Source organism: Mytilus trossulus, chromosome 5, assembly GCF_036588685.1.
Source record: "Mytilus trossulus isolate FHL-02 chromosome 5, PNRI_Mtr1.1.1.hap1, whole genome shotgun sequence".
Lineage (NCBI taxonomy): Eukaryota > Metazoa > Mollusca > Bivalvia > Mytilida > Mytilidae > Mytilus > Mytilus trossulus.
In genome coordinates this window covers 2,745,704-2,756,167 of record NC_086377.1, presented here as the reverse complement: position 1 = coordinate 2,756,167, position 10,464 = coordinate 2,745,704, and positions in this window count along the sequence as shown.

The following is a 10,464-nucleotide window of genomic DNA, read 5'->3' as shown; positions in this document are numbered from 1 at the left end:
GGCTACGTCACTCATTTAGATATGCAGGAGCCAAACTCTCGAACGAACTGCCAAATAAAATGCGGGAAGAAATGCCATTGGGTCAGCTTAAAAGTTTGGTTGGTAATTGGGAGGGCAGTTCGTGTCAGTGTTCCTTCTACAGATCTCGATGAAGTGTAGATCAGTTTATTTATTTATCTTGTATACTCTGGCTTTTAAATTATTTGGCATAATTTATTTTTTTATTTGTGTTCTTAATGCTTGAATTACTTTTAGTGCTTTACAATAGCTTTGCATGAATGTTAGTATATCTGCATTTTATGTTTGCTTATATGCTTTAATTGTGCTTATTAATTGCTGTGCTTGATAACATTATTTATTTCGCCTGATGTGCTTCGTGTTTTTGTTTTGTTTTATGTATTGTGCCTGTCTTATATGTATGTCGGAAAAAAGCTCTTCAGAGCTTATGTTGTATTGTTATATGTATAATGTATAACCTACTTTAAATAAATCTTTTATGCTTTATGCTTTATGCTTTTATGATCTTTTTTCCTGTTAAGACAGAAAATGTCGTGGCATGTATTTATATATGTATATGTATTGCCCTTTTGAATCTAAAATAAGTCAAGATTACATTTATTATCATGATTATCTTATAATTTGGTTTGCATCTAACTTTGATACACCAACCATGCACACTCTACATAAATCGTTCATTCATCTATACACTATATGATGTTATCTTAACTTTGATAAACCAACCATGCACACTCTACATAAATCGTTCATTCATCTATACACTATATGATGTTATCTTAACTTTGATAAACCAACCATGCACACTCTACATAAATCGTTCATTCATCTATACACTATATGATGTTATCTTAACTTTGATAAACCAACCATGCACACTCTACATAAATCGCTCATTCATCTATACACTATATGATGTTATCTTAACTTTGATAAACCAACCATGCACACTCTACATAAATCGTTCATTCATCTATACACTATATGATGTTATCTTAACTTTGATAAACCAACCATACACACTCTACATAAATCGTTCATTCATCTATACACTATATGATGTTTTCTTAACTTTGATAAACCAACCATGCACACTCTACATAAATCGTTCATTCATCTATACACTATATGATGTTATCTTAACTTTGATAAACCAACCATGCACACTCTACATAAATCGTTCATTCATCTATACACTATATGATGTTATCTTAACTTTGATAAACCAACCATGCACACTCTACATAAATCGTTCATTCATCTATACACTATATGATGGTATCTTAACTTTGATAAACCAACCATGCACACTCTACATAAATCGTTCATTCATCTATACACTATATGATGTTATCTTAACTTTGATAAACCAACCATGCACACTCTACATAAATCGTTCATTCATCTATACACTATATGATGTTATCTTAACTTTGATAAACCAACCATGCACACTCTACATAAATCGTTCATTCATCTATACACTATATGCTGTTATCTTAACTTTGATAAACCAACCATGCACACTCTACATAAATCGTTCATTCATCTATACACTATATGATGTTATCTTAACTTTGATAAACCAACCATGCACACTCTACATAAATCGTTCATTCATCTATACACTATATGCTGTTATCTTAACTTTGATAAACCAACCATGCACACTCTACATAAATCGTTCATTCGTCTATACACTATATGCTGTTATCTTAACTTTGATAAACCAACCATGCACACTCTACATAAATCGTTCATTCATCTATACACTATATGATGTTATCTTAACTTTGATACACCAACCATGCACACTCTACATAAATCGTTCATTCGTCTATACACTATATGATGGTATCTTAACTTTGATAAACCAACCATGCACACTCTACATAAATCGTTCATTCATCTATACACTATATGATGTTATCTTAACTTTGATAAACCAACCATGCACACTCTACATAAATCGTTCATTCATCTATACACTATATGATGTTATCTTAACTTTGATAAACCAACCATGCACACTCTACATAAATCGTTCATTCATCTATACACTATATGCTGTTATCTTAACTTTGATAAACCAACCATGCACACTCTACATAAATCGTTCATTCATCTATACACTATATGATGTTATCTTAACTTTGATAAACCAACCATGCACACTCTACATAAATCGTTCATTCATCTATACACTATATGCTGTTATCTTAACTTTGATAAACCAACCATGCACACTCTACATAAATCGTTCATTCGTCTATACACTATATGCTGTTATCTTAACTTTGATAAACCAACCATGCACACTCTACATAAATCGTTCATTCATCTATACACTATATGATGTTATCTTAACTTTGATACACCAACCATGCACACTCTACATAAATCGTTCATTCGTCTATACACTATATGCTGTTATCTTAACTTTGATAAACCAACCATGCACACTCTACATAAATCGTTCATTCATCTATACACTATATGATGTTATCTTAACTTTGATACACCAACCATGCACACTCTACATAAATCGTTCATTCGTCTATACACTATATGCTGTTATCTTAACTTTGATAAACCAACCATGCACACTCTACATAAATCGTTCATTCATCTATACACTATATGATGTTATCTTAACTTTGATAAACCAACCATGCACACTCTACATAAATCGTTCATTCATCTATACACTATATGATGTTATCTTAACTTTGATACACCAACCATGCACACTCTACATAAATCGTTCATTCATCTATACACTATATGCTGTTATCTTAACTTTGATAAACCAACCATGCACACTCTACATAAATCGTTCATTCGTCTATACACTATATGATGTTATCTTAACTTTGATACACCAACCATGCACACTCTACATAAATCGTTCATTCGTCTATACACTATCACGGTGGGTATGGTTGTCCTGCGAGAGAACGTACTGTGCTGGTGATTTGGTCCTGACGGGTGCTGGTGGGTCCTGATTCTGTGCTGGTGGGTTTGTTTACATTGTATCAGAACGGCAACAAAACGACTGTTTTGTTGCTTATTTTTTCTCTGATGTGTCATAAGTACCATGCAAAGTATATTAAAACAATATTATAATGCAAAAGTCGTGCAAGTTCGTTAAACGGAATTGTCCTGACGCTGTGCTGGTGATAAGAAAAACGGTCCTGGTTCTGTGCTCCTATGTCCTGGTTCTGTGCTTTTATATTTTAGTTAAAAGTGACATATATTCAAGATCATTGATGCTGTACTGTTATTGACTTATTATAGCTGTTGTCTGCTTTCTTGAAATTGACATTGTTGTGAATCGGTTTACTGTTATTATGAGAGAAAAAATACCCCTATTTTAAAAAAAAAAAAATTAAACTAACTGTAATATTATTTATTGGCCTGTTAATGGAACCCTTCTTGCCCCCTTTTAAGCTAAGAAAATATGTTTACGATTTTCGGGATTACCATCATTTTGCAAGATCACAAAAATACGTTGTAATTCATACAATACTTATATAAAGTAGATGATGTGGTATGTTTGTTGTCAATGGACAAATTTCCATATGAAACCAAAGGAAGTATGCGTTAACAGCCATACGTCATCGTACGACCTTCACCAATAACCCATAAAATAAAAATGTAAAAGGTTTTGCATAAAAATGGAGAGCAAAAATATAGAACAAAGGACTTTTGAGCGTTTGAATCGTGTCTTTAGCAGCTTAAAACACATTTGTTTGTGAACAATTGAGTGCTGACTATAAGAATGACAATAGTATTGCGGGTTTTTTTTTTGGTGTGTTTTTTTTTTGGGGGGGGGGGGGGAGGGGAGGGATGGGGAAAAGTTAGATCGAGGTTACAGTGAAAGCTTGGAATAGTTTCCCGTAAGATTTAAAAGTTGTATTGTAAAAGAAAAATGTATCTTATAGCTATTAAGAATCACTTGCTGTAAGATTTTTCCAACATTTTTTTTGTCTAAACGGTTATCAGTTTATTTTTTTTCGAAAGTTCGATAGAAAACTTAAAAAATCACTATTTTATGAAAGGGCAGGCTAGAATATGTCAGAGAATGAAGACGAGATAACCTAGTATAGAGAACACTTATAAAATTAAGATTTCTTAGCTTTTTTCATTTCAAAATAAATAATTTTGATAAAGAATTACGGGGAAGGAAGTGAACAATGTGTCCTTCTTTTCTATATATAAATATTTTTCATGAATAAAAATAAAATGTGCCTTGGTTATAATTGAAAATGAGTAAAAGGAAAAAATACTCAACTAAAATACACTTTTATTTTAATATTGGTAATATCACTAAGCTTTTAAGTTTTGTGTGTCAAACACACCATCTCTGTAGTAATGACTCCTTACTAAGATATTTCACTTGATTCATATTTTTTCTGCATTTTTTTATATTGTAAATTCATAGAATTATTATAATAAAATGTAGCCTTAATTTATATTTAAAAAAAACTGAATCTAAAGCCAGATATATCAAACATTTTTGTTTCCATCTATCCGTTTTCAGGACTTTAACAATCAATAATAACACGCCTGGAAAGTAAAATGCGTACTCGGCTGTCTGTAATCGACCATTTTGAGACACCCCAGGCTCCTAAAAAAACAAGACGGGTGGGGGTTCAAAGATGCAAATTAAGTACAGTCACTACTTATATCAATATTTTATCTTTTCGTGTACGGTTTATGACCCCTCCTGTGGCCTGTCCATTCCGAAATGTGCAAACTGCAATAGTATCAAAACAGCACAGACAATTAATAATAGAGATATAATTTTGTACATATATCAAGGGGAAACTTCTTGCAAAGCAGTATTATTTATAGTTCATTATTGTATTTAGTAGAAAAAGATAATTTAGTGAAAATAAAATCACAATTTTTGTAGAAAATTCACAAACCTTTGTACAGAGATTTTTGTTATGTTAAGCATGGGATCAACACAATGGTTCATTACCGAGTAAAAAAAATCAAAATGTCTATCTACCTTGCACATTTGAGAAAATTCAGATCAGATAACGAAACTGGTTCCAGCAACATTTATAAGCAATTTAAGATTGTGACCCTCACAGTTTCCATTCACCACAAATATTCTCGTTACAACGAATCATTTTAAATACAAAAATACGTGTTGCATGCAGCCTTTTGTTAATCTATTAATATATGTATACGGATAAAGTTATATGAAAGACAGCAGGGTCATCAGGGTGAGGAGTCCATGTCATCTGAAATAAATGCTAAGCATAGATCTAGAAAGCGACATATAATCATGACATTTAAAAAAGTCTCTTCTTTTCGACTTTTTTCGAACAAATTGACACATAAAATGAGTTATATAGTATTGTGGAATTTTTTACTTATTTTAGATACTATATATTGTTATCTGATATTGGACGAAAGATGTTGCCCTTTTATGTTATTATGTAATACAAGTTCAGATCATTTGAAAACACATATTAAACAGCCAAATGGATGCACAAGAGCTAAAATAGGAGTCCTGTTGGCAACACTTATCTGGCTAATTTTATTGATTTGTAACATTTGTTTCAAATATGACCAACTTCTTATCCAAAATCACCAGCACCGTATCAGGACCCACCAGCACAATGACAGGACCCACCAGCACAGTATCAGGACATGAATAAATTGGTAAAATGCTAAATTTTAATAAATTGCAATGTTTTTTCACAAATTGTTTTGTCGTGTGGATTGCGGTATAGAAAGCGGACTCTATGAGCATTTTTGTTTTATTTTTTCAGTTCAAGATTTTCTGAAAATGAGCATTTTTGTGTTACGCTTACTGAAACAGTTTAGAGGGTCATTTTTTTAATGGTTTATATATGAACCCATAAGAAACGAAATTGAAAAATCTATACTGTTTTCTTCCATTTTTCATGAGTGAAAACGTCAAAAATCATCATTTTCGTCTTTGTTTACATTTTTTCATTGATCACCAGCACCCGTCAGGACCGAATCACCAGCACAGTACGTTCTCTCGCAGGACATCCATACCCACCGTGACTATGTTGTATTAAAACTGAAGGTATATTATCTTTTAACACATCCTTGATGAATCAATGGGAGAAAAAAACACGAAGTTTATTCTGTTGTTTTTCATATCTTGTCACTAAATTTTACTTCTTGTCGCTATATTCTTTTTTCTATCGCGCGCCTCTTGGTGCCTTTTGTCGCTTCTTCGCGCTTTTGTCGCTTTTTGGCGCTTTTATTTTCTATTTAATTTATCAATGCAATAACACCGTTATCTTTGCGGTGCTATCTCGTCGTTAAGTATATAACTGACAAGATTTCTTTAAATCTGTTCTGTCGTAATTTTAAAGAACTAATATAACTGTGAATAAATTAAACGTAAACAGAAATAATTGCCCTTTCTTATATCAAGATACTTCAGTTAAACACAAGAAACACTATGGAAAAGTTTTCGACAAAATGGCCGATTTTCCCGTTCCTTATTGTTAATTTTCTTTACCAAATATTTTCATAGATGCAAAGATTTCAAAAGCTCAAACACTTCAAACGAATGGACAACAACTGTCATAGTTCTCACATGGTACAGATATTTTTTAATGTGGATAAACTCATCATAGAAACCAGAAATTACATTTTGTATTTAAGCCAGACGCACGTTTCGTCTACAAAAAGTTTAAAACTCAGCAGTGACGCTCGAATCCCCAAAAAACTTTAAAAGGCAAAATAAAGTACGAAGTTGAAGAGCATTGAGGACCAAAATTCTTTTTAAAAAAATTGACGCATACAGCCAATTACGATAATCTATTCCTGAGGTTAAAAGGCTTAGTATTTCCAAAATTTAAAAGTTTTGTAGTAAACAGTTAATTTATAAAAATGACCATAACAATGATAATCAATGTCAGCACGTAAATGCTAACTACTGTGCTGGTGATACCCGCAGGGAATTTAAACTCCACCAGAAGTGGCATCGACCCAGTGGCTGTAAATAAACTTATGATAAAGATACCAGGATTAAATTTTGTATTTACGCCAGACTCGCATTTAGTCTACAAAAGACTCATCAGTGACACTCGAATCCAACAAAAAAGTTAAAAAGGTCAGACAAAAAACGAAGTTGAAGAGCATTGAGTACCAACATTTCTAAAAGTTTTGCAGAATACAGCTAAGGTTATCTATTTCTGCGGTAGAAAAGCCTTAGTATTTCAAAATTCAAAAGTTTTGTAAACAGTCAATTTATGAATATTACCATTTCAATGATAATTCATGTCAGCATAGAAGTGCTGACTACTGGGCTGGTTATACCCTCGGGGAATTAAAACTCCACCAGCAGTGGCATCGACCCAGTGGTTGTAAATAAATTCATCATAGGTACCTGAATTAAATTATGTATTTACGCAAGACGCATGTATAGCTAACTTCTTATCTTTCTTCATAAGAAGTTCCTGTATGAAGTCAGCCTTATAATCATAAAGAAACAAGTCGGCAAGGAGAGGGGCACAATTTGTTCCCCTTGGAATGCCGACAGTCTGTTGAAAAAGACTTCCTCCGAACGTAACAAATATGTTGTCAATCAAAAAATCAAGCACCTTGACAATGTCAGTTTCAGAGAATTTTTTGTTTAAAGGAGAGTAAAGTAGGATTTGTCCCTCCATTTGTACACCGTGTTTATTTACAATTGCTATATATATATGAACGTAGTTTTCAATTTAGACTCGTTTATATTTTTTGTTTGGGCATGTATCATATTTTCCCTCCGGTTTATATGATCCGTTCATCCTATATTGTCTCTTTAAATTCAAGAGTCAATCTTACATTGAGAGTAAATTATATGGCCTTCCAAATACCGTTTCGATCCCTAACATCACTGAAGAGACATATATTGTCGAAATCTAGATCTGGTGTACTAAAGAAATATTGACACCGAAAGTTTGTGGCACAACATCGTAGCCACAAGTTAACAATTTTTTTTTCTGTGACGTATTAAATTTATATTCAGATCCATTTTGTTACATCTTGTGATCAATTTTATTTGGCAATCGTCAGTGGCAGTCAGCAGGGTTAAAGAACATCAGTTGTTCGACCTGTTAGTCAAATGCGTTTTGTTTAAATATACTTTTTCACTTTTTTGGTCTTTTGGAAAATGTTGTTTGTGCTGTTTTTAGACCCTTCTACAACGAAATTTGTTTGACATGCACACGTATAAAAATTGCGGTTTTTATCCAACGCAATCATAGGTTTGAACGTAGTTTTCAATTTAGACTCGTATATATATACAACTCGTCTAAACATCAACCCAACAATGTTAGATCTGTAAATTTGCTTTTTACAGATCTAACATTGTTGGGTTGATGTTTAGACGAGTTGTATATACATTATGTACACAGCCATGTATCACCATCATTGATGGCGACCCGATGGACACATCTGCTGTAGGGTTGTCACTGACTCAGACGTACTTATGTATATATATATATATATACAACTCGTCTAAACATCAACCCAACAAGGTTAGATCTGTAAATTTGCTTTCGCAAATTTTTGGTTCTTCCCTCGCCGGGATTCGAACCCATGCTACTGTGATATCGTGACACCAAATCGCCTGCACTGCAGCCGTCCCGCTAGACCACACGACCACCTGGGCTCTCAAAAAAAGAGATTTCGGTGGGCATGTGTTACCTTTCCACGTCAGTTTTAGTCTAGCGGCGTACTACAGTACATGATACATAAGGCATGAAGATGTTATATATATATATATAGAGAATAATACATGGCAAAATCCGTATCATATGTCGTATCATCCCGAGACATCAATATCAGCCCAAGGGCCCTTAGGCCCGAGGGATGATATTGGTCGAGGGTGATACGGCATGTGATACGGATTTTGCCATGTATTATACGCTTTATCATATATTTCAACAGAAGAGTATTATATTTTATGAACTGTTTTCTGATCCATAGCACTGGGTTACCTTCAGTTCTGCTTTTGTCTTGTTTCAAAGCCTTAAAATAACTGCTCAATTATTTATACGAAGCACCTGTGTTACCTTACAATCTGTTTTAAAAATATTTTGTTTATTATTGTATTTATTTGAGTGTTTTGTATTTTTTATAGTTACATTTAGTGTGACAAAAAATATGTTGTGAAAACTTGACGTCACATACAATATGAAAACTTCAAAGACGTTACATATCAAACAATGACGTCATTCAAAAAAATTACCTATTTTGAGGATTTTTTTTCTTAAGCCAAAAAAAAACAAAAAAAACTGACTTCATGTATTAAAAATGTAAAAAAAAAAAAAAAAAAAAAAAGGTATGCGATACGGGTTTTACCATGCGATACGGGGTATGCGATACGGGTTTAGCCATGCGATACGGGGTATGCAATACAGGGTAGGTGATACAGACTGGAAAAACGAACCTTTATTAGATATACAAAATAGCTGTATTTTGTACTAAATATATGATAAATATATTTATCATATATTTAGTGCAAAATACAGCTATTTTGTATATCTAATAAAGGTTCTTTTTTCCAGTCTGTATCACCTACCCTGTATCTCATACCCCGTATCGCATGGCTAAACCCGTATCGCATACCCCGTATCGCATGGTAAAAACCGTATCGCAAACCTTTTTTTTTTTTTTTTTTTTTTAACTAAAGTCAGTTTTTTAGGGTTTTCTTTGCTTAAGAATTTTTTTTCTAAAAATAGGTAATTTTTTGGAATGACGTCATTGTTTGGAATGTAACGTCACGTACATCAAGTTTTCATATTGTATGTGACGTCACGAACATCAAGTTTTTACAACATATTTTTTGGCACACTCAATGCAACTATAAAAAATACAAAACACTTAAATATATACAATAATAAACAAAATATTTTCAAAACAACAGATTGTAAGGTAACCTAGGTGCTTCGTATAAATAATTGAGCAGTTATTTTAAAGCTTTGAAACAAGACAAAAGCAGAACTGAAGGTAACCCAGTGCTATGGATCAGAAAACAGTTCATATACTTTAATACTCTTCTGTTGAAATATATGATAAAGCGTATAATACATGGCAAAATCCGTATCACATGCCGTATCACCCTCGACCAATATCATTCCTCGGGCCTAAAGGCCCTCGGGCTGATATTGATGTCTCGGGATGATACGACATATAATACGGATTTTGCCATGTATTATTCTCTATATATATATATATATACACGGCAAATGACGTATTTCGATTAGACATTCATCAGTGGGAATAATTGCATAATATTGAAGTGTGAGTTTTGTCTCTTGCTTGTTATAAGTGTCAAAGTTGTTGGCTGTTATGTTTTATTGTTGTTTTGTTCTGTATATGTTTTTTTATATGTGTTCATGTGTTTCAGCGATGATCCTTTTGTATTGCATTTTATACTGAATAAAATTAGTAAGTTAG